The following is a 25,599-nucleotide window of genomic DNA, read 5'->3' as shown; positions in this document are numbered from 1 at the left end:
CGAGAACACAAATGACTGAACTACGGATACATATAGTAGACTACAAAAAGATATCAATATATATTCTCTAACATCAAGATGAAGTACAAATATAATTTGCAACATTTATTGCTCGGGTTAGTATAAAAGTAACACCAACTTTTTAGGAACAATATAAATTCCAAGGACAATATAATCATGCTAAAAACCTGGCGTTAATGCTTGTAGCAATATAGTCCATGCATTTCTTTTTTCACTTCTTACTACGGAAGAAATAATTTTCAAAATTACCTGCACTTGGGACACAATGACACATAAAATAATCCGGCAGCATCTATGGTCAAAAGAAGTCCATGCAAAGCCCAAATCTGTAAACTCCCAATTCGGGCTTTTATTGCAAGTGAGGAGAACAGTGCACCACTACCTGTACATGGAGAGAAAGAAAGAGAATCAATTATCAGTATACCGAGCACTGTAAGTTACCGAAAATGAAGCAAAGTCAAGTACATGTTGCTTCATAATTAAATTTTCTTCTTGATTTAATACCTGAAATCCTTGTTTATTGATTACAATGGAATGGTAATCTATGGGTTAATATTAAGAAAATTTTAACAATAATCTTGTTGTCTCTGCGGCAACAATTGTAATCTGAGAAAAATAAAGAAGTTACTTGGATACTGGGGAAACAAAATTGCACAATATAATCAATGACGAACAATAAGAGCAAAAGATAGATACATCTGTTCCCCTACAGAATTAAGTGAATTGTTTGAGCACCTATTAAGGTCACTGTTATCTAAATACATATTCAAACCTAAAAGACACTATTTCACTCCAAAGTGAAACTCCAAAGAACAACCAAAGTAATTAAGTTAAATAACCAAAACCGACGTCAATTAACCAAGGATGAATTCTAGATAATCACTGAAAGAGTAGTCAGAGAAGAGATAGCAGTATAAAGCTGTACCCCTTTCAAGCAATAGTGCTGGTAGATATTTTTAAAAGAAGCAAAGCCAACTGCAAGATGTCTAAACAACTTTTGTTTTTTAAGCAAAGCTTCAAGTCATTGTCCTACAGAAATTAACGTTATCTCAATTTGTAATCCAACTGGAAAAAAAATTCTAGTCTGCAGAGTTTTATTATTTCTTCCACGTGAGGCAGAAACATTAACCATGGACGAATTCTAGATAATCAAACAAAATAGCTAGTCAGAGAAGAGATAGAAGCGTCAAGAAAAATACTGAAACACCGCATGTGTACCATTTCATAACTGACTGTGGGACAGTTAAATAATTATAGACAGAAAAGGGAGAGAAATAAGACCTAAAAGAAGGGGACTATTGATTGCATGTTCTGCTTGTATTCATTAAGGGTAACGTGTTGAAAATCAACTCCAACTGAGTTTAATAAGCATCTCTGAGCTTCAAACTCATGTGGATGCCTGTAGTTCCTCGAGTATTCCTAAAATAAATCAGACAACGACTGAGTTTAATTAGGGAGCTAAAGTAAATCGCTCGATTTGTATTCATTAAGGGTAACATGTTGAAAATCAACCCCCCAACTGAGTTTAATAAGCAGTTGTGAGCTTCAAACTCATGTAGATGCTTATAGTTCCTCGAGTATTCCTAAAATAAATCAGACAACAACTGAGTTTTAATTAGGGAGCTAAAGTGAAACGTTCTTCTTGTATTCATTAAGAGTAACGTGTGGAAAATCAACCCCATAAATTATTTTCCTTCTCTCTTTCGGGCATTTAACACTTGCCCTGACCACACGCATTCAAAATGACACCGAAAACACTAAATAAAAATTTTAAAAAAGAAGGATCCCCGACATGCTCACTGTGGTAGTCTTGCAAGGATTTACAAATCGGTGTAAAAGTAAGCAGCAACCTTCCGTATACAACATAAACAACACAAATAAAGCACGGGTCACAGAAGGCTCCTCGCAACATCTCTTTCATATAAAAAAATTAAGCCACCATCCCCTTCAAATTAAACATGATGAAGAATACAATGATATATCTTTAGTTGAACATTATAGCTATTTAGAAATGCTTTAGATGTATAAAATAACTTATACATGGATAACCTAAGGTATACGTATAAGGTGCTGGCTCAAAACATATAAAAGTGTAGATGGTGGATTTTCGACAAAGGCTAAATTCGTAAACTCATAATTATACGAAACTCTGATTCAGCAATCGGATGTGAGTATCGAGACACGAGTCTCTCATCGAATTCTCAACAGAGAGTACTTTCTCTCAGAGTACATGTAGATATGTAGTCCCACGACTGGACAACGACATATCTCATGAATACTGAATACTTTCAGTGATTATTTCTATATAGCATCACCTGATGGACGGCTCCTAGACAGCTTGCTCTGCTAGTATAGAGCGATAACGTCTTCAAGAACAAACAACGAGTTTACCCTGACTATATAAAGGATATGACTTACAGACAAGCTCATATCGGGATGATTAATGATCCTAGACAACTTGCTCTGCTAATATAGAGCCACAAAGTTAATTATTCCTAATTACAATCACTCCTATTCCATGGTCAAATCCACGACTGGTCCCATGGAATGACAATAACAATTGTTCTGATTCTATGATCGAATCCACAGCTTGATCTCATAGAATAACAATAAGTATATTATCTCATTACTCTGATTTCATGATCGAATCCACAACTGGTCTCATAATTGGTAATAGATAAACCTTAATTACTCCGATTCTATGGTTGAATCTACGATCCCATGGAATGGTAATGCTCACTTTATTATTCTGAATTCGTAGTCGAATCCTCAGCTGATCCTATGAATTAATAATAAACATCTTATTACTCAGTTTTGTGAATTATTCTCCACTGAATTCCACAATTAGTAATAAATAATCAACAACCGGGCGTCTGAGCTACCTCTAAGTAAGCCCCGATTCAAATGGTGAAGGTGTATTCAACGATGATACACTAACAGTCACCGCACGAACGAGTATTTCAAAAATACAACGAAACGATGAACCTATGCAAAATAGAGAAGAAAATAATAAATAATAAAAATATTGACCAGGGTGCTAGGAGCACGGACACACGACCGATCGACCGTGTCGTGGTCAATCCCACGCCAGTTTTATATTTTTAATGCATTTTTATTATTTTCCATGATTTGATGAAAATTCTCTCATTTTATCAAATCTCCTTCGTCTTGAGGAAACTCCTCGATTTCATGGTACTTCCATAAATCCATAAAAAATAATATAAAATTAAGGAAAGGAGTGTGGGGCGTGACCATTGGCCAACTGGCCATGCCTTGGTCCCAACCGGCCCCATACCCACGGTTCCTTATTATTTTATTATTATTATTATTATTATTTCTCTATTTTCTTGAAAGAACTCATTGATTTCATGGTATTTTGCACAAATCATCAAATAATAATAAAATAAATTATGAAAACTTGTGGGACCGGGCCTTGTCCGGCCGGCCATGCCCTAGCCGGTCCCACACGCCCCTTTGTTTTATTATTTTATTATTAGTTTTCCTTGAATTCATCAAACTCCTTGATTTCATGGTATTTCTCTCAAATTAGGAAAAATTCCCTCAAATCATCAAAAATACCTAAAAAAATATTAAAAAATTATGAAAACTCGTGGGACTGGGCCCAAGCCGTCCGGTCATGCATCCACGATCTCGCACGCCCTTGTTTTTATTATTTTAATATTTTTTGCTTCCCTGAACTCATGAAAACTCCTTCAGTTCATGGAAACTCCCTAAATTCATCAAATTTCTCAAAATTCATGAATTTTTCATAAAATCATTATAAAATTAGGGAAACTTGTGGGACCGGGCCCTAGCCGGCCGGTCATGCCTTCCACGGCCCCACACGCCCTTGTTTTATTATTTTAATATCTTTTGCTTCCTTGAACTCATGAAAACTCCTTCAATTCATGAAAACTCCCTAAATCCATCAAATTTCTCAAAATTCATGATTTTTCATAAAATCATCAAAATATTATAAAATTAAGGAAAAGGCACCACGGGATCGTGGTCACGACCGGCCGACCATGCCTTGACCATGGCGGTCCCACGCCTCCTCATTCCTTATTTTATAATTATTTTTCATCATCTCATGGTGTTTTCCTCAGTTTCGTCGAAAACCTAATTTTGGCATATTTTCTCGAATGGATGCTCAATTGCACGCCAGAAATTATCAAAATTCTCAGGACTGAGACGCGGACACCTTGGGGACATGAGCACGCTATCTTGACTGACCAAGATTGGCTCTTTGGCTCACGGAAGCCGGTCCCATCAATTTTCACAGTATTAACCTAATTTGCACAATTGCTCGTATTAGGTCCAAAACTCTTCCAAACACTTTGGATTTTCATGAAGTGATCGTCAGGCGGTCACGTGACAACCCAAGGCCGGTTTCATGACTCCATGGTGGGTCCCTCGCCTCGTCATAATTAATTAGGTTTTCTAACCTAAGGCTCAGACGAGCATTTTCAAATAAATGATTAAACCAGCATTTGATCATTATTTCACCAACAAATCGTCAACTCTTCAGGAGTTCTTTGTATTTGCTCACGTGAGCATATGGACACTACATGGTTGATCCACAGTCCCATGTAGTCGCTCCCTCCTTCGTCCCATGGTTAAAATTCTAACGAACCATGAATTGATCATCAATTGATCAAATTAGGGTTTCTGAATCCAAGGATCATCATTCCAGATTCCAACCTTAATAATTTTACGACGACCTCATGATCATTAATCTTATTAATTATGCTCGGTTCACCAACCAGTACTTTAATTAATATTTTAGTCACGCTGCCAATAATCCATCAATCTCAATAAGTCTCTGAATCATGATTGAATCATCGGCATCATCAGTATCATCAATCTCACGTCAAACTGACAACACAAGATCATCAACTCATCAATTGAGCAACTACTCTCAATTGAGCAATTTCAATCACTCAGAGCTTATCGTATTCGGAATTCACACACCTACAATCTTTGATTACCATTGATTCCACACATTTCTCAGCTTCCCTCCTACAGATCAACTCATCCTCTCTTGTGACCGAATTTACTCTGCGGTCATTGTCTTGATTTAGGCGGGAGTACTACAGATTGATCTCTCGAATCTAAAGCACCCCTTTTGCAGCGGTGCATCTGTGTGAGGTTTAACATTGCGCTCGGTTCGAGGAGTCTCCTCTGTACGGTCGTCTCCTCAATTCCTTAAAAACCAGCAAATCGTTTTTTCCCCATCTACAGATTGGCGACCACAGTGGGAGATCATTCTTTCGGTTGCAATCTCACAATTTCACAAGATGGTTGATCTCAGGTCAGGTTCAGTTACGAATCCTAACACAAACCGTGCTATCACTAGCAACAACAACAATCAGAATATCCCGGAGACAATTCCGACCTCTAACACTGATGGTGATGACACTACTCCTCCTCACGCCGAAGGTCATCCACTGTCCGGACGACACCCTGAAGAAGTCATAGGAGGTACATCGCCTACCATTGCTGATCTTATCAAAACGCAGAAGACTCTTGCAAAGAACCAGACTGACATGGCTGCTGCATAGTAGGAGTTGTGTAATTATCTTAAAACTCTTACTGACAAGATGTCAGAGAAGACTCAAGAGAAGGTAAAGGAGAAGGAGAAATCCCCAGACGACGGTCCTGAAGTAATTCCAATCCATACAGTAGAAGACGACGAAGTCCACAAAACTGCTGCAGACAACTCATCAGCGAAGGGATCAACGAATTTCATCACTCGCGAGCATATGGAGCACCTCTTAGAGAACCATGGAAAAGGCAAGACATCGCATGACCATCGTCATCAACCTCCTTATCTTGCCGCTACGCATAGGATTCCACTCCCCAAAGGTTACGTTTCTCCAACTTTCACCTTGTATGATGGAACTGACAATGCTCGGGAACATGAACATAATCATGTCGTCCATCTCAAGGAATTCTCAAAATCTCTGAAAGGCAGGGCATACACCTGGTATAACAACATCACACCAGGGACCATCAACAATTGGGGAGAAATGGTTAACGCATTTTACAGGAAATACTTCTTCGTGTCAGAACAAGTCACCCTCTCCGACCTTGGAAGAACGTTTCAAAGGGTCAGTGAAAATCCCAATGATTATGTGAAAAGGTTCAGAGTCCAAGCCCTGGATTGTCATGACCCAAACGTCATGGAACAACAACTGGTGGACTTGTGCATCAATGGCATGCTCCTGGTCTACAGGGCCTTGCTAGAAAATCTTAGATTCCAGACTTTCTCAGAGCTTCACGAAGCTGTGAAGAGGTCGGCAACCACTGGACCCGCTTTTTTGGAAAGAGCAAAGTCTACAAAGACCAAAGATTCAAAAGACACTCGAGGAAGCAGACGTCTGATCAACAAAAAGTATAACCTGCAACCTTCAACAAATGCTATCGCGGAAGGGAGTAAGCGAAAAGAAGAACCACAACACAAGCAGACTTCCTTCACCCCTTCAAAGACACACAAGAAGGAGATTCGAAAATCCCTCCTCAGCATACGGAGGATCCATAAGAACCTGATTTACCCTGTTCAATGGAAGAAGTTAATGAACTACTCGATGCCTGGATTCAAGACGGCGCAATCAAATTGCTTTATGTCAAGAAGGAACCAACTGAAGAGGCCATGGAAAATCCTCGGTATTTTCGCTTCCATAGATACGTCATCCATCCCACGAGTGATTGCAAAATTTTGAAGCGCATATTCAAAGAAAAGGTCGAATCAGGAGAGCTCAACCTGGGGACTGAGGGGGTGCACAAAAACCCCCTCCCAGTCAGAACTTTTACCATCTCCGAACCTCCTGTCAAGGAAACGGTCCAATCTCTGATCGAACATGTCTGCGAGCTGTTGTATCTTTCGAAAGCTCAAAGGAAAGACATGTTTGCTGCACTGAACCACATCGTGTCCGGAAGACGTCCACTGATCCAAGAGACTACCACCGGACCTTCAGCCACTGACACAGAAATGTATGACTGGGGACTGCTCACCACAGTGCATATTAAAGGAAATGAGTTCAAGAGGGCGTTCATCGATGTTGGTACCGCCGTCAACATCATTCATTTGAAAACTCTCAGAGCTGCTGATATTACTCGACGGGAAGCCACCCACGCTCCCATAGCAATCAGGGACCACGAAGGAATTTCCAGAAACGCATACGTCTTCATCACTCTCAAAGTTACGGAAAGATCGATCTGCATTGAGGCCAAGTTTTTCATAATCCGGGAAGACCCTGGATACGACATGGTCCTTGGGAGAACTTGGATTCATGCTGAAAGGACAACGATGCCTTCAACACATCCTGCATCGACAAGGATTCCGAGTCGGGAGACGAAGCAGAGGACGCACCACCGTTTGAGCATCTGGAAGAAGTAAAAACTCTGATGGGACTTACGCAGGAACTTGGAGATAATCCGCACACCTTCGTCAGAAGGTTTCGAGCTCAGGCAAGTCTTATTCCTCCTCTTGCTCCAATATTACCAATGTTCAAATACGCTACTATGGTCCAGGGACTTCTCCCCATGAATAATTTAGAAGTCATCAAAAGCTACCAGTGGGTAACTTCACCTCAGCAATATTACACTCAATGGTTGGGTTCAGAACTTCTTCAAACCGGTCACTCCATCGAGAGGTTTATTGCTGAAGACTTGGCTAAGCATGATCAACACTATGCTGGATACTCTCTTCCGCGCGAGTGTCCATACGGTCCACAATCGTGGAATTCCATCAAACAGGGAATTCCGAATCAACAGAAGATATTCAAGGCACGATCGACCAAGCCCAACAAGTTTCATGAAGGGGACCTGGTTCTCAAAGCAGTTCAACGCGGTCTTCATTCTACAAGGAACTCCAATTGGGAAGGAACATTCATGGTCTCTGAGTCCGTGGCCGGAGGATACTACAAATTGATCAACACAGATGGCAGAACCCTACCAGTAATTCAGGAAAATTGGCTCAAGGCGTTTATCTGAAAATATTGGATGTTTAAGGTATTGGGCGTTTGAAGCACTCATGGCGTTGGGATTTAACATTTAGGATTTTCTTTCATTTGTATTTCAATTCCTCCAAAACATTTGCAACACTTGCAATCATTATTTGAATTCAGCAATTTATCAAAATTCAGTTCAGATTTCGTAAAAGAAAGTCTCTATCAAATCTACAAGAAAATCCTTAACCATCAGTCAATCCAAAACCGTTTAAATATCAAAACCCAAGTATAAACCTCACATCTCTCAGAAGTTCAGAAGTTCAAGAGATCAGCAAGAAAAGGCTTTCGCTCATTAGCATCCTTCAAGATTTGCAAAGCCGCCTTCTCCTTGTTCAACTCCTCGGTCAGCTTGGCAATCTTGTCCTCCTTCTCCCTCACAGCATTGTTTGGACAGGTTATGTTCCTCTCACATGAATCCTTGATAACGTTTATTTGCTTACGAAGCCATTTCACGTTGAATCCAAGTCTTTCTGAATTCTCCAAGTTAAACTCCCAATCAAAGAGTATATCTGGAGTCACGGTATTCCTGGGTCTCGTATGCATATCACTCACGACACGCAAGATAACGCCTACTTGCATGGTTAAAGCATAAGCACGCCCAGGGTTCCTGTCGACGATCATGTGGCCGAACTTCTTCCATATCGTCTCGTACAAGCATGCATATCCAATGGGGACGCTGAATCCACCGACCAGTTCATGATACGGGAGTGAAGTGTTAAAGGGAGGATCGAAAGCAACCCCTGCAGTTGGATATTCATACACTATTATACGGTTCTCAATCACTTGAGCGGCTTCCACGACCAAAGCAACAGTCCCTTCGGTATTCTCCGCTGCTATCTCGGTTTCTTCTATCACTGAGGCAACAACCATCTAGTTTTCCGTAACATCAGAAGCGACCTTCTCATGGCCTCGAAGTGCAGGGATGGCCGTCTCTTCATCAATAACTTCGGAAGGGTTAGAGTTATCATCATTGGATCCAGTATCCCCAACTTCGGTATTTAGCACCTAATACGAAAATTACATGAGGTTAGAGTCACGAAGCCAAAGGAGATTATGAAACAAAATATACCCGCAAGGAAAAATCATCAAATTTCATCATACTACATTCAAGACACGAGCAAATAGCATGAAAGTCATGAAAACACGTTTTACGATGAGTCCGTCTGAAGAAACTGAACTCTGCCCTGTACTAAGAGACAGACTGGGAGCAATATACAAGGAATATGAGTATGGGTGATATGCCATTCTCTTCGTATGGATGTCCTCTATTACGTGTCAAAATTTCATGACAATCCGATGAACGAGCGGGTAGATGCGGCCAAAATATCAAGTGATGGGCAATATGAAAAAGTTCTGGAAGTCTCCTGGAAGTTTACTATTTCGCCTTTTTCAAGCTCTGAACGTGCTCAAAACTTAAAAAGCTTCTTTGCAAAAGCTTGGAAATTTTCCAGGATTGAATTTGCACATGCATATCATCAAAATCCGACTCCGGACGAAGATTCTACAGCGTTTTTACTAAAAACTGGGTTCTGAATTTTCTGACGACGAAGTTCGACTAAGTTTTCATATATTCACATGGGTAATATACAAGATATATACTTACTTGAGGAGTCTCCAAAGTGTCCAAGGGGTTGGAATTGTCCACATCAACGACAAGAGGAACATCACTTCCATCCGGTTCCGAATCTTGGGAATTACCTCCATTCCCCTTCCCAGAGGATGATTGAGTTCCAAAATTCTCCATCTCCATGACGACATCCTCCTGTACACGTCCTTTACGATCAATATTTTCATCCCTGAAGCACCACATTTGAACATGTGAAAAAATACTTACAGTTTCCTCGTCACTCAAATCAGCAATTGCTTGTTCAGTAGCAGATAATTGAAGACCTTCAAGACTCGATGGAGTAAAATTCTGCAACAAAATTAACAACATTGGCTTCATGATTCTAATGTTAATAGCAATGAAAGTCACGGTGAGAAATATTGGGAACTCACCAAAGCACCAACTGGGGACTTTACGGTGTTGGGTAACAACTTATAACCTTTATGCCTGCCTTCTCCGCCATGAATAACTGCCTCAGTCTCTGAGAAATCTACACCGATTCAAGGTCGTATATTACGACCGTCCTGTGGTGAAATCCAGTAATATAATCAGAGTACAGTTCTTATAATTTCGGGAAGATTATATAAAAAAAAAAACATACCTGAGAGCATCCTGGAGACGACTTTCGTTTATCACCAGAAAGATACTTCAATCTTCGTCGACTGGAAATCATCTCAGCCGAAGGAAGATCCTTGAATGGAGATCTGGGAAATCTTACAAAGCCACGCAAACACCCAAGTTGCTGATCCCAGAACTCTACATAACCTGGGGTTACATAGGAGAATCTATCAGAACCAGGAAACCAGTAGCTACTCCCATCCACGTGGGTATGATCCAAATGAGTCCTGAGTTGCTCAACTGATGGATTACTTCTCCGTATGGTGGGAACACACTGATCCATACCCATTTGTCGAGATGCTCTATCAATGTTATACTCCTCCACTGAAATCTCTCCAAACGTGGATGATAGCAAATGACCAGGGGTGCAACTCAACATGAAAGATCTTTCGCCATCACTCAGATGCACACCAGACGTCAAACTCGTGCTTTCTCCAGTATTGAAAGTCATCGGCTGAGAAACATAATCAGGGACTGACACCCACGGGCTAAAATTGAACTCAGATTCTTCATCTAACACATCAATAAAGTGTATTTTAGAACGAGGCTGCTTTGTGGACCAACGCATGATCCTAGCATTATCTTTCTCTGGGAAAGTATGCCGCGCATCAGTATTCAGTCCTTGCAGAACATTACGCGGAGTAGGTGCATAATTCTTAAAATGCTCCCACATCAAAGCTTGAAGAAACATCGTGTTGGCATAACACTCAATCTTCATAGAGCCGTTCGACACACTGGAGTCTATAATCAAGGAGACCAGGTTGTAATACAAGGAGCCTAAGAATAAACTACCTATCGGAAGTTGCTCACTTTGAGCCATCTTAATAGCAAAGGGAATCACAAAAGGCTTCAACAAGTTTCCACTGTCTTCAAAAACGTCTATGGACAACCATAAACATAAGAAAGCAGCAATGGGTAACATACCGTCGATGGGTTTATCAGAAACCTCGTCTTTAGGCCAACAGTGTGTCAACCAGGAAGCATAACATCCTTTACTACCAGCCTTATTCGCTTTCTCCATTGCAGCTGTCAAGACATGAGAAACGACGGTCTCCTCATCTGAAAGATCCCCAGGAAGATTGCCCGTGATCGGGAGATGCATCAGAGCCGCCACGTCTTCAAAGGTAATGGTAAACTCTCCCCATCTACATATGAAAGTGTGAGTGGGAATGCACCAACGAGCAAACAGAGCCACAATACCACTTGCGTCATGATAAATGAACAACTCTCCAGAAGCTTGAATAGCTCTCGTCACCTGCGCCTGGTCGAGCATAGTCCTCACATGGGGACAACCCAACATATGCCTCGCCCAGCCGACAAATTTCTCCAAAGGTCGTCGAGAAAGCTTAAACTCTATGATTGATGAGGCGAAGACCCCTCGTTCAAGACAAAATCGAATCACTGTCTTGGGAGTCACCAATTTCTTCTTAGTAACAGTTCTGGGATTTACCAAAAGACGATACACCGGAGATTTCAAATGTTGCTCAGCTCCTGGAATATCTTTTTCAAAGAATGCATCATCTATGTTTGGGACATTCTTAATCCCAGGGATTTCGTCTTCGTCTCCCCCAACGGAGGTTTCATCCATGCATGTCTCATCTCTAGAGATACCATCATCAACGCACATCTCTTCCCTCGAGGCGCCCTCAGCTTGGGAGTTGGACATCTTTGCTAAGTAGCTGAAAAGGTTCACACTACATTCTACTTCAGTATGCCGTCCAGATATAAATCAAGGAAATACAAGCAAAAATGGTAACTCTTAACTCTCACCTTTTATACTTCCACTAACAATAGTGATAGTAATGCTAGAGTTAACACCTCAAAATCGTTCGTCTATTCGAAAACTGCAAAAACGAACAAAACTTTATTTAATTTCCGAAACTGATTTTTCATGAAATCACGGACACAATTTTCATAATGTGAACATTCACACAACTGACCTATGAAGTTCATAACAATAAAATATTTCTTCATAAATATATTGTCTATCTTCGAAGGTTCCTCAAAACCCACGTTTCTGATTTTTCGAAAAAGCAGCAATTAATGCAACTTGCATACATAAACTCTCAGGGATTTTATTTTATGAAAACAAACTCATGAAAATAAAATATATCATCATATTTTGCACAATATATGTCACGGCTGCATATATATATATATATGTAAAAAATTTCCTTCGTATCGTCGTTATTTGTCTTTAAAACGAAGGTTTATTTCAAAAAATATTGTGAAAGCTCACATCTCATACATATAATAAAGTTTTGTACTTACATGAAAGCTCATAAGCAAAATTTTATCACTGTACACAAGTTCATCATACATATTTTCCTTCGTGTCATCGTTATTTGTCTTTAAAACGAAGGATTATTCCGATTTCATGAAAATTCACTTCTTTTATGATAAAACCTTGGTACACATGAAAGCTCATAAACTAAGTTTTATCACTGAACCTAGGTTCATATACTAAAAAATAATTTCTCTTAAATCAGGGATTATAGTTAGTTTACAAAACTAACGAGCGAACGAACATACGTTTTCAAAACCGAGGGTTTTTCATAAAACTCACACTAATATGCACACATGTATATAACTTCATCATGATCAAAGCATGAACAACTCATGAGGATCATAAACATCAGCAAAAATAAATAAATAAAATAAAATACACGTACCTGGTCGGCCGGAATTTGGTCGGCGGCGGCGGCGCCTGGCGGTCTTCTCCTGCTGCTGGCGTGAAGGCGCTGAGGTGGTGGAGAGCTGGTCGTGTGAGGAAAATAAAAAAAAAAGAAGAGGATTAATCCCTTTTATATCAATTTTATTTCCAAAACCTAATTTTCTAAGAATTTCCTTATTGGGCCCGACCCGCGAATCCTAACCGACCACGGACTCGTCATCCAAACCAGCGGTCCAACACCAATTTATGCTCATCAAACAATGCTCCAATCATGACATTGAAGCCTTCATCAAGTCGTGGTTTGCTCATGCTCTCTAAATCCGGTAACGCCTCAACTTATGACTAAGTTCAATTACTGGTATTATTATTTATGGCCGGAAAATCACCATTTAATGCTGACTGAGGAACACAACTTTCCTCAGTAAGCAGGGGACTTAATGTAGATGGTGGATTTTCGACAAAGGCTAAATTCATAAACTCATAATTATACGAAACTCTGACTCAGCAATCGGACGTGAGTATCGAGACACGAGACTCTCATCGAATTCTCAACAGAGAGTACTTTCTCTCAGAGTACATGTAGATATGTAGTCTCACGACTGGACAACGGCATATCTCATGAATACTGAATACTTTCAGTGATTATTTCTATATAGCATCACGTGATGGACGGCTCCTAGACAGCTTGCTCTGCTAGTATAGAGCGATAACGTCTTCAGGAACAAACAACGAGTTTGCCCTGACTATATAAAGGATATGACTTACCGACAAGCTCATATCGGGATGATTAATGCTCCTAGACAGCTTGCTCTGCTAGTATAGAGCCACAAAGTTAATTATTGCTAATTACAATCGCTCCTATTCCATGGTTGAATCCACGACTGGTCTTATGGAATGACAATAACAATTGTTCTGATTCTATGATCGAATCCACGGCTTGATCTCATAGAATAAATATATTATCTCATTAATCCGATTTCATGATCGAATCCACAACTGGTCTCATAAATAGTAATAGATAAACCTTAATTACTCTGATTCTATGGTCGAATCTACGATCCCATGGAATGGTAATGCTCACTTTATTATTCTGAATTCGTAGTCGAATCCTCAGCTGATCCTATGAATTAATAATAAACATCTTATTACTCAATTTTGTGAATTATTCTCCACTGAATTCCACAATTAGTAATAAATAATCAACAACCGGGCGTCTGAGCTACCTCTAAGTAAGCCCCGATTCAAATGGTGAAGGTGTATTCAACGATGATACACTAACAGTCACCGCACGAACGAGTATTTCAAAAATACAACGAAACGATGAACCTATGCAAAATAGAGAAGAAAATAATAAATAATTAAAATATTGACCAGGGTGCTGGAGCACGGACACACGACCGACCGACCGTGTCGTGGTCAATCCCACGCCAGTTTTATATTTTTAATGCATTTTTATTATTTTCCATGATTTGATGAAAATTCTCTCATTTTATCAAATCTCTTCGTCTTGAGGAAACTCCTCGGTTTCATGGTACTTCCATAAATCCATAAAAAATAATATAAAATTAAGGAAAGGAGTGTGGGGCGTGACCATTGGCCAACCGGCCATGCCTTGGTCCCAACCGGCCCCACACCCACGGTTCCTTATTATTATTATTATTATTATTATTTCTCTAATTTCATGAAAAACTCCTTGATTTCATGGTATTTTTGCACAAATCATCAAATAATAATAAAATAAAATAAATTATGAAAACTTGTGGGACCGGGCCTTGGCCGGCCGGCCATGCCCTAGCCGGTCCCACACGCCCCTTTGTTTTATTATTTTATTATTAGTTTTCCTTGAATTCATCAAATTCCTTGATTTCATGGTATTTCTCTCAAATTAGGAAAAATTCCCTCAAATCATCAAAATACCTAAAAATATTAAAAAATTATGAAAACTCGTGGGACCGGGCCCAAGCCGGCCGGCCATGCCTCCACGGTCCCACACGCCCTTGTTTTTATTATTTTAATATTTTTTGCTTCCTGAACTCATGAAAACTCCTTCATTCATGGAAACTCCCTAAATTCATCAAATTTCTCAAAATTCATGAATTTTTCATAAAATCATTATAAAATTAGGGAAACTGTGGGACCGGGCCCTAGCCGGCCGTCATGCCTTCCACGGTCCCACACGCCCTTGTTTTATTATTTTAATATCTTTTGCTTCCTTGAACTCATGAAAACTCCTTCAATTCATGGAAACTCCCAAAATTCATCAAATTTCTCAAAATTCATGAATTTTTCATAAAATCATCAAAATATTATAAAATTAAGGAAAAGGCACCACGGGACCGTGGTCACGACCGGCCGACCATGCCTTGACCACGGCGGTCCCACGCCTCTCATTCCTTATTTTATAATTATTTTTCATCATCTCATGGTGTTTTCCTCAGTTTCGTCGAAACCCTAATTTTGGCATATTTTCTCGAATGGATGCTCAATTGCACGCCAGAAAATATCAAAATTCTCAGGACTGAGACGCGGACGCCTTGGGGACACGAGCACGCTATCTTGACCGACCAAGATTGGCTCTTTGGCTCACGGAAGCCGGTCCCATCAATTTTCACAGTTTTGACCTAATTTGCACAATTGCTCGTATTAGGTCCAAAACTCTCCCAAACACTTTGGATTTTCATGAAGTGATCGTCAGGCGGTCACGGGACAACCCAGGGCCGGTTTCATGACTCCATGGTCGGTCCCTCGCCTCGTCATAATTAATTAGGTTTTCTCACCTAAGGCTCAGACGAGCATTTTCGAATAAATGATTAACCAGCATTTAATCATTCTTTCCAACAAATCGTCAACTCTTCAGGAGTTCTTGTATTTGCTCACGTGAGCATATGGACACTACATGGTTGATCCACGGTCCCATGTAGTCGCTCCCTCCTTCGTCCCATGGTTAAATTCTGACGAACCATGAATTGATCATCAATTGATCAAATTAGGGTTTCTGAATCCAAGGATCATCATTCCAGATTCAACCTTAATAATTTTACGACGACCTCATGGTCATTAATTTTATTAATTATGCTCGGTTCAACAACCAGTACTTTAATTAATATTTTGGTCACGCTGCCAATAATCCATCAGATGAGCAACACTTGCTCAGACGATCAAATATTCAACAATTCATCACATGGGCAATACTTGCTCGGATGATAAATATTTGCTCAAACCAAGGAATATTGGTTCAACAATCAATATTCAACGATCCATCGAATGAGCAATACTTGCTCACTTCATCATAAGAACTATACCTCTGTCTCATGACATGTTCAATTCATGAGTTTCAGAACATCATGTTCAACTCAACAACTACATGTACTCATCGTCCCATCAAACCACTAAGTCATCAATTGATTAACAAACCACAAGATGTCAATCGTGTCACTTGGGGGATTTCACTTAGGGTTTTGGTCTGGCGATCTACGGCACGTGTGTTCAAACACACGATGGAATGCGAGCAAGTCGTGCAATCAGTTGAAGGAATTCACGAGGTAGTGGGTGGAAAATCGACCAAGTCTCCACACCTTGAGCAACTGGTTTCAAACACGATCTCCACTTCCCCACTCCTTGATTCCATCAACTGTCACACTTCATGGAATCATGGTGTCTAAAATTCCAGAATTATAAATAAGTCTCTGAATCATGATTGAATCATCGGCATCATCAGTATCATCAATCTCACGTCAAACTGACAACACGAGATCATCAACTCATCAATTGAGCAACTACTCTCAGTTGAGCAATTTCAATCACTTAGAGCTTATCGTATTCGGAATTCACACACCCACAATCTTTGATTACCATGATTCCACACATTTCTCAGCTTCCCTCCTACAGATCAACCCATCCTCTCTTGTGACCGAATTTACTCTGAAACGGTCATTGTCTTGATTTAGGCCGGAGTGCTACAGATTGATCTCTCGAATCTAAAACACCCCCTTTGCAGCGGTGCATCTGTGAGGTTTAACATTGCGCTCGGTTCGAGGAGTCTCCTCCGTACGGTCGTCTCCTCAATTCCTTAAAAAGTATCAATTATAATTTCATACCCGATCTTCAGAAAGATAACTTACATGCAAGGATCTTATTGCTGGTTCAACACTGAATATAACCCTTCCATAGGATCTTGAAAGAGAATCTTGGGCTTTATGAAGGCTCCATGGCCTGTTGAAGTCAACCTTAATCTGCAAGAAAATATAGGCTCATTAGATAGCAAGCTCATAAAATTTTCTGCAAACAAAATAACATGTGGTTCCTGGAAAATAGGGTCTCCAAAATCTGCAACAATTCAAGGTCTCGACATGAGTTGCGTCGGTCGTTCTACAAAAATATACATATGGCGAGGATTAGATGAGTTACGTCAGGAACTGTTCCACCACTTTTAGGAGTTGTAATGGTTTCATGATGATCAAATCCTAGATAAATTAGAACTTAGAATATTCACCAACTATAACTGACAGAAGTTGATGAAAGTTTACAGGAACATTGCCAGATTTAGTTCCGTCCGGCCACTTTTTATAATACACATTTTATTTTACAAATTCCCAGTTTTTAGGTGAAGTGTATGCATTAAACATTTAGTATTTAATTTTGAAAAGAGAATAAAGTGTTATTTCGCTCAACAAATTTAAAGTTTAAACAGAAGATCCAAAACCTAACATAGTTCACAACACACAGCAGGGTCAGATTTGACAACCAACGGTATAGGAATTAAGGAAAGAGGTTATTGATGAATTTACCTTGCGATCGCTGCACCTACTAAACTTGTCCCTATTTGGGGAAGAGATAAGTTGAAGCAGTCAGCAAAAATTGCTTTGGACCTCGAGAGGTGTGGTGGATACAAGAGACAACTCACGGTGTAAAGACGCTGCAATGAATAGCAGCTTCCACACATTTTCAAAGACAACAAAGAGCCGCCTCAGGCCAACAAAAATTGTTTCTTCCTTATTAGGGATGTGAGTTCCGGCAATACAAATAATTAGATGCTACATAATTGTCGAAAGCTAGCCGAAATTACAAAGTGTATGAAGAATACAATGATATAGCTCCAGTTGAACATTATAGCTGTTTAGAAATGCTTGAGATGTACAAAAGAAGTTACACATGGCTAACCTGAGGTATACGTATCAGGTGCTGGCTAAAAACGTATAGAAGTATCAATTATAATTTCATTACACCATTTCGGTGAGTACTCTCTTTTCATGATCAAGTCACTCTTAATGATCATTGAGCTTTGAGTAAAACAGATCAGAAAGACAACTTACACGCAAGGATCTTATTGCTTGTTCAACAGAGACATGCTGAGGCACTCACCTAGGCAGAAAATACTAAAGAAAGCGCTACGTGATATGAATCTGCTCAAAATGGAATCTTATAGTTGGCCCGATTTATATCACTGACTAACGGTGGTGCATCAAAAGCATTTGGAACATAAGACAATCAATTAAATGCATGAACAGAGATAAGCAAATGATTAAAACAATGGAGCCCGGAGTTACAAAGTTATGGCTCTAAAGAATGATCATTTGTACCCGAATAAGGTATAGAACTAAGGATTTTGCCAACAAAAGCTTACATGTCACATTTCTCCTAGAGCAATCTGACATCTAAGAGTTCTTAGACCCTAACTTGTCGACACCAACACCTTAATTCTTCTTTCAAATCTTGAACGAACTCGTGTTTTTTTATGGAACATTCATACAAACTTGTGGAATCTTTCATACAAATTTTGTTAAATCGACTATCAACTAATGCAGTGCTCCTAAGATGAACAATTTTTCCTCCTACATTTCCTGAAAACATAAAGCCTGTAAAGGATGCTTAAATATCAAAAATAAAAACAGATAAGCAAGAATCCAAGGCTTCTGCGCAACTGGGGAGAAGACCCGTAGTAGCAGTAATAGAAAAATAGAAAAACAGGTGTAATGTGAAGCGGATAATTTGTTAGTGCTTAGGTAGAGAGAGCATAGGGAGACTTACGCAATTCTTTCCTGACCACCACCTTGAGACCCAGTACTGTAGAACATTGCAGTAGGTTTGCCCATCCAAAGATTGTGTTCTCCATAGAACCCCTTTGCATCGAGCTTCCATAGTTCTGAATTCGTTAAGGAACACAAAGATAAGCAGCTCATCATCAAAAACATCATTAGGAGTGGCAACAATATTAGCAATAACATTGGAAAACTAATAAGGGAGAAAATACTCTTAAAATTGATCAATATCAATTGGAAATCAATATAAACAGCAGAAAAATAGGGATCCGGAGGGTGACTATGGAGGTAGCCGGATTTTGGATTTAGCCATGACTAATTATGAAAAAAAAGAAGAAGAGGAGTTAGCGATGTGGCATTACGACCATAGAGATGCGTGTAACATAAATTCTTCCATAAGACGTTACCCCCTTACGCTAGAACAGGTATCTATGAGGGCCTCAACATAGTCAAGTATTTGTGACGTGATATTACATGGCACCACTTCTATAGATGATTGGTAATGCATTCATAGTATACCTGCCCACATTTAAAAAAATGAGCGACCATATTAAGTAAGCCTGACATTAAAATCATATCAAGTAGTTACATGGCACGCAAATTTGGACTAACTTACATATTCTATACCTAAAGTTCACCAAATAAGGGATCACCGAAAGATTCAATGAATTGCATCAATAACCTAAAAGAACTTCTCAATATATACTTCAGATACTGTTCATAGACCTGCAGAATCTAATCTACTCCCACAATGATCAGAAAACTAACACTATATAAGAGGCCTCTATTCCGCAAATATGACTAATATGGAAAAGTCAGCAGTTACCCAACGAAAATATTATCCCCAACTTGTTCAGCGAAACTATAATCTACTGGAAGAGAAAAAGACGGTAAAAATGGTGCAAACAATCCTAAAAACTTGTTTTGGGTATAATTTTGTACACACAAACAATCAAACCAAGCCAAACCAAATGGTTCTTAGCTATTAGCTCTCAATCAGGCTAAATTTTAATATACAATCAAATATGTGGCATCACTAAGTCAACAGAAGCTAACTTCTCAATAAAAACCCAATTACACCCAATTAAAACCCAATGTGATATTGAAAAGAATTACAGATCTACAAATCTAGGGTTTCCACATGTTTACCTTATTTTTCCATTCCTCTGCATCGTCTTTGTAATTATACTTTGCCTCCTAAATCAATGTTATAAACTCCGACTCCTAAATTTCCTGCAAACATCAACCACGTATAGCAAACATAAATCAATCAAAAAGAGAAAAAAATAAAGATTTAAAAATTCTAGGGTTCCAAAATGATTTAAAAATAAATCCTGAATTTCCATAAGAAGCATCTTACTGGCGTAGCTTGTACAGTAAAAAAGGATCTTGACTACTTTGGTTTATGTAAACCGCGATACATGTCTCAAATCATAAACAAATAGAAGCGGAAGCTTTCTAATCACGTATATCAAACCACACTTATGAAAGTCTGTCAAAAATAAGAAATCAACAGCTTATTTAGTTATATTGCAAAATGTTAAAATAAATAAACAGATCAATTGCCAATACAAACATCCTCAGCAAAGATAATACAAAGGTAGTTAAGAGTTTGAGAAATGAAGATAGCGGCTAGTGCGTAGCTACACACGGGTGTTTCTAGAAGGGTGCTCCGAATTTCTTGATGTTGTGTTTATCTTCATTGTTGTTTCTACTTCCTCTCTATCTTCACCTAGCTAGCAAAACGTGATACGTGGCTTTTGATCCATCGGTTCACATAGAATACACACCATTCACTCCTAAAACCATATTTAGCAAAAGATAAAAAACAAAGGCATAGAAATTAAATTCTAACTATATTATATTGAATCAACAGCAACACAATCACAAAGATTTTATCGTAGCCAAAATCCGACATTGATGCCCTTAGTATGGGACAACTCTTTTCAGTTTCAGTCCCTTCCCATTTTAATCCCCAACTTCCTTAACATTTATGTACATTTCTATTTTTTCTTTTTTGCTGAATACAGCTGATGGGTGTAAATGGAATTTTTCATCAAAGAATATTACTTCAGCTGTGCAGAACATAAAAACTTGGTCACCCCAAATTTTTCTTATTCAAACAGATTTCATTGGTTCGATGAAATAGAACCATAATTTTGGATTACTACCATGCCTCCCAAAGTAATATCTCCCATCCTAAAGGTCAAAAAGTAGATTCAAGGAACATGTCAAGCCATATACTGAAAATCTTCATCAAGTTACTGTAGTTATACAGAAAGACTGACATCACAATTGAATATTGAAAGTTTCTTTAAAACTTTGTCTAGACTTGCTTGATAGGAATGTCTTGTTTTACACAAAGCGAATTTCTACAAATAAGACGTGCATTACGTAATAAAATATTACACATATTACCTTCCAGTTTGTTGCGAATAACAGCTCAAAACTATGAAAACCATAGTTCTATGGTCTACTGGGAAAATACCTTGAATACCCAATCTAGTAGTACACTGAGAATCGGGATATCCAGATGCTAATAAATAGTTACTTTGTTGCCATCATAATGCAGAATTTACAGGTTCCAAATTACTCTACCATATATCCATCCATTAACAGGATCTGACGGCAGCAAGCTCATCATGAGAAAAGGTCCACATTGATCTACAGAAACCCAGAGTTCCCTAGGTATTCTGACTGTATCTTCGTGTTGGCATACTGAGACAAATTTAATTAGCGAGATATATCTGGATAACACGTATAGTTAGTTAAGTTTACGAAAAAAATCAAGTAGACTGGTTATATCTGAGACACCCTTCTATATTAACACAATAGTCAGAACCTCGATAACTGAGGGGACTTCAAAACTTGAAAAGGGTATAAAGGACGGGTAGTCTAATTAAAATGCAGCCTCAGAACAATTCTTCTCTGAGCTGAGTATGCTATTACTGCTAGGATTTACCAATTTGTGTAAAAGCAAGCAACAACCACATGAATACAGTCCAAACAACACAAATAAAGAACAAATCGCAAAATGTTCCTCGTAACATCTCTATCATATACAACGATTATGCCACCATCCTTTCAAATATACACATGTTAAAGAGTACAATATATCTCCTGTTGAACGTTATAGATTTTAGGTTTTCTTGAAATGTACAAAAGAACATATTCATGGATAACCTAAGGCAAAGACCATTACTTTTTGTAACGGTAGCTACGGGCCATACACTTCAATTCAGCGGTCCACGGTGCTCAACTTACTGAAGATAATTATCTTCCCTAATGGTTATGCAGTGTAAGGCTCACTTTGTGATGAAGATACTAATGAGCTGTGTCAACTCACTCTGTTGTCCGTTCTACATATATAATTGTTGACCATTCAATTGGATAAAGTAATACAGCTTAGAGGTACATAAGCATCAGGCACCGGATGTAACTCTGAGACTTCAGGCATCTTCACAGAATGCCCTCTTTTACAGATACATCCTAGTAACACAATCTAAATAGAAAACCTGCACCCTAAAGAAAACAGAATATACCCCTGCATCACATTCTTTTTTGGTCAATCGAACCAATGCCTCCTATACATTTTCCGCTAATATGGGCTTTCTTCCAAACTCTAACGGTTTGAAGAATTTCAGTAAGCAAAGATTCTTACCCCGCATATTTTTCAATCCCATAGCCATACATATGGATTTATGGTGGCGCGTTAGGATCAATTTAGCCTGTCCCTCTTTGAGATCCAATTCCTGAAGATTACTACTTTCTACTAATTGGAATATTAACATACACCATGCAAGGCTTGCATCTCTCTCATTTACAATGTTTTATGGCAGTCTAGATAGAGAATCCGCATCCCCATTGGCCACCTAACAATCATAAGTGCTACTTCCCAGCGATCCCATCTTTAATAATTACTAAAATAATAATTTAAGTGCCTCTCAAGTAAGATTCAGTATGAGATTAGTACCTGAAATCCCTTGCGCAATTGCCACATGAGCAAGCGTCATTTTTCCGTTCACATCACCATTGAATAATAGTTAGGAACCTAATAATCAAAATCCCACTTCGTAAGCGACTATTAAAACAGCCGATGTACTTAGAAAATTTAAACTCAACGAAATAAATGACACACCAACTTGCAATCCTTATCAATTACCTGCATTCGCTCATCAACATAAAAATCCCATTGTGTGTCTACCTGCAACAATATTGTAGTTGGTGTTCTATAAGGAAAATTGAATATTTCTAAAGAAAACGCTTAAGGAAAGTTGTTAGCTAATAGTCTTCCAGAATCAAACTAAATTACTTTCCCTGAAACAAAACGGAAACATGAAGCACAGATTAACTATAGACAAAACCAAGTCACCGTAGTCAATTCTACACGCCTTTACAATCAAATCTTCTAAAGCTAGAGAAATGATGCCTTACTTTCTACATGAAGAGTCATCAAATTTGTAACTTACCACTGTTCTCATAGTTAATTTATCATCATCGAGAACATGGCTTATGCTCCCCTATTAGCCTCTGAAGACCCGCAATAGTGTAAAATTCAAGACTTCGTTTTTAAAAATAAAATAAAATTGCATTAGGACCATGAGCTCTAGCCAAACGGTCTTTGGATATTCGAACTTACCTAAATTTGTCGGTGCAGAAGAAAGTCTTGAGCACAACTGATGATGCAGGGGCATAAGAAACCCATCAACAACATAAGGAAAAAAGTTAGTCCGAAACTTTAACAAGGACACAGGAGGCAATCATGTCTGGAGGACAAAGTATAAGGGTGGTGATACCTTCTGGATGAACATAATCAATCAATGAATAAATAGAGTAGTGGTGCAGTTAATTTCACATTTACACCATCCTTAGAACTGAAAAAGAACCATGCTTGTATCCTTGTACCATCTTACTGGAGTAGTTCTGCATAAGCCTACGTGTATGAGATACACATTAAAACAACGGAATCAGAATCTTTTTCCTAGACAGTATATTACTAACTCGAGACTATCCAACATTCATAAACAGGCTTGACAACAAGTCCAAGGAAGACCTGAGCTTTAAGCGTATTAGGACTTTCCAAAGCAATTAGGTCAGCACCACAGTGTACGTAGAATAAGGGAATATTACCAGCTTTAATTATAATTATATAACAAACCAAATTTTTAATAAACACAATTTCCTAAAAGACTTGAGCTTTAAGCTTATTAGGAATTGTCAAAGGAATCAGATGAGCATCAGAGGATATGTAGAATGAGATAAAACGCTAGACTTGTCCTCTCCAAATTGATCAACAAAATCGTGAAAATCACATAATTAAAATTAAGAATACGATTAAATAATAAAAATTAATTTACATCATCTATCTAAAATTATTGGTGAGACATTAAACAAATAAGAAGAAGATAATACCTGAATCTGATTTTGTTAAAGATTAAAGTTGAAGTTGAATAAGTAAATTTCCATTAACGGGAAGAACCGACCATGTTTTAGGTTTAGTGTAGTTCCTGTTTAATGGATTCCATTCTATGAATTAATTAGCAATACAGTTTGATGAAGTCGTCGTTTCAAACATTCTCCTTAATGGTATTGGGGTAGGGCGTGAAGCATCTGGAGGATGCGGCGGAGCTTCTTCTCCCCCTTCGTTGAGTTGATTCTAGTTCTCTCTCTAGATAGGTTCCTCATGCTTCGATTTCTTTTTCCTCCTTTTGTTGCAGAAATTAAACCTAAGGAGAAAGAAGAAGATTGAAATCAATTAATCTAACAGGGTGTTAGTCGTCAAGGGAGTTGAGGGAGTTGGGTGTAGTTATGTTTTTTCCCGTTAGTCGTGAGGGAATTCGAGGGAGTCTCTTAAAATCCCCGTTAGTCGTGGGAGAGTTTAGAAGAGTCTCCCCAACTCCTTAGAAAACCCCGTTAGTCGTGGGGGAGTTTGAAAGAAACTTTTAAACTCCCTGTTAGTGGTAAAAATTAGAATGATAGGGAGTTTGTTTTTTTTTTTGGGAGTTCTGGGGAGTTCTAGGGAGTTTATAGTGTATTTTTGCCTCACTCCAAATCTCTCAAAAAAGTAGAGATTTTGGGAGAGTCTCTCAAACTCCCTACACTCAATACACCAAACTCTCTCAAACTCCCAATACTCTCTTACACTCCCTCAAAATCCCCAAGATTCAAAATACATTAAACTCCCTCCAACTCACTCGTGGACTAACCCCCTGTAAGAGAAAACTGTATTCTAGAGACAAAAGAGGAGAGAGACTGTGTTTTGAGAGTTCTGTATGAATCTTTGTACGACACAAACAATAACCCTCCCATATTTCGTTCACCCATATTCCCGCACCGTAACATAGCCTATCATTTCTGGTCGTCGAAGTCAAAACTCCATCCGGATGATTCCGGTCGTCGGATCATGGTCCCCGTTGAATCCTGACCATCTAATGATTCTCAAATCTAAGAGTCAAACACCACCTTTTTTTATTACAGTGATTCGATAAACCATTACTTCTTTGTTCCAATTTTGTATGTTCAAATAAGTTAGAATTTCCCATGGAGTATTTCCTGACCAAACACGTTTAATAACATATACTTGTTACAAATACTGCTAAGTTAACTACCCAAATTATGTTTGATCTCATA

General features: G+C 38.8%; 1 long non-coding RNA gene across 9 annotated transcripts; it reads right to left on the bottom strand.

Annotated features, from left to right (window-relative positions):
• Positions 1 to 316: 316 nt before the first annotated feature.
• LOC113357451 lies at positions 317 to 24,753 on the bottom strand. Of its 9 annotated transcripts, none has more exons than XR_003363631.1 (10): positions 24,382 to 24,753; positions 23,766 to 23,902; positions 23,609 to 23,645; positions 23,132 to 23,173; positions 22,943 to 23,020; positions 20,330 to 20,461; positions 20,119 to 20,202; positions 17,719 to 19,073; positions 17,053 to 17,163; positions 317 to 403 (listed from the first exon to the last, which is right to left on the bottom strand). It is a non-coding gene; the product is annotated as an uncharacterized LOC113357451 (long non-coding RNA). The 9 variants fall into 9 exon arrangements; XR_003363630.1 differs by lacking the exon at positions 317 to 403 and adding an exon at positions 12,954 to 13,014; XR_003363634.1 differs by lacking the exon at positions 317 to 403 and adding an exon at positions 23,439 to 23,499 and having other exon boundaries at positions 16,851 to 17,163; positions 21,568 to 23,020.
• Positions 24,754 to 25,599: the final 846 nt, after the last annotated feature.

Source organism: Papaver somniferum, chromosome 3 (genome assembly GCF_003573695.1).
Source record: "Papaver somniferum cultivar HN1 chromosome 3, ASM357369v1, whole genome shotgun sequence".
In the NCBI taxonomy this organism is placed as follows: domain Eukaryota; kingdom Viridiplantae; phylum Streptophyta; class Magnoliopsida; order Ranunculales; family Papaveraceae; genus Papaver; species Papaver somniferum.
This window is presented reverse-complemented; position numbering and strand designations above follow the sequence as displayed.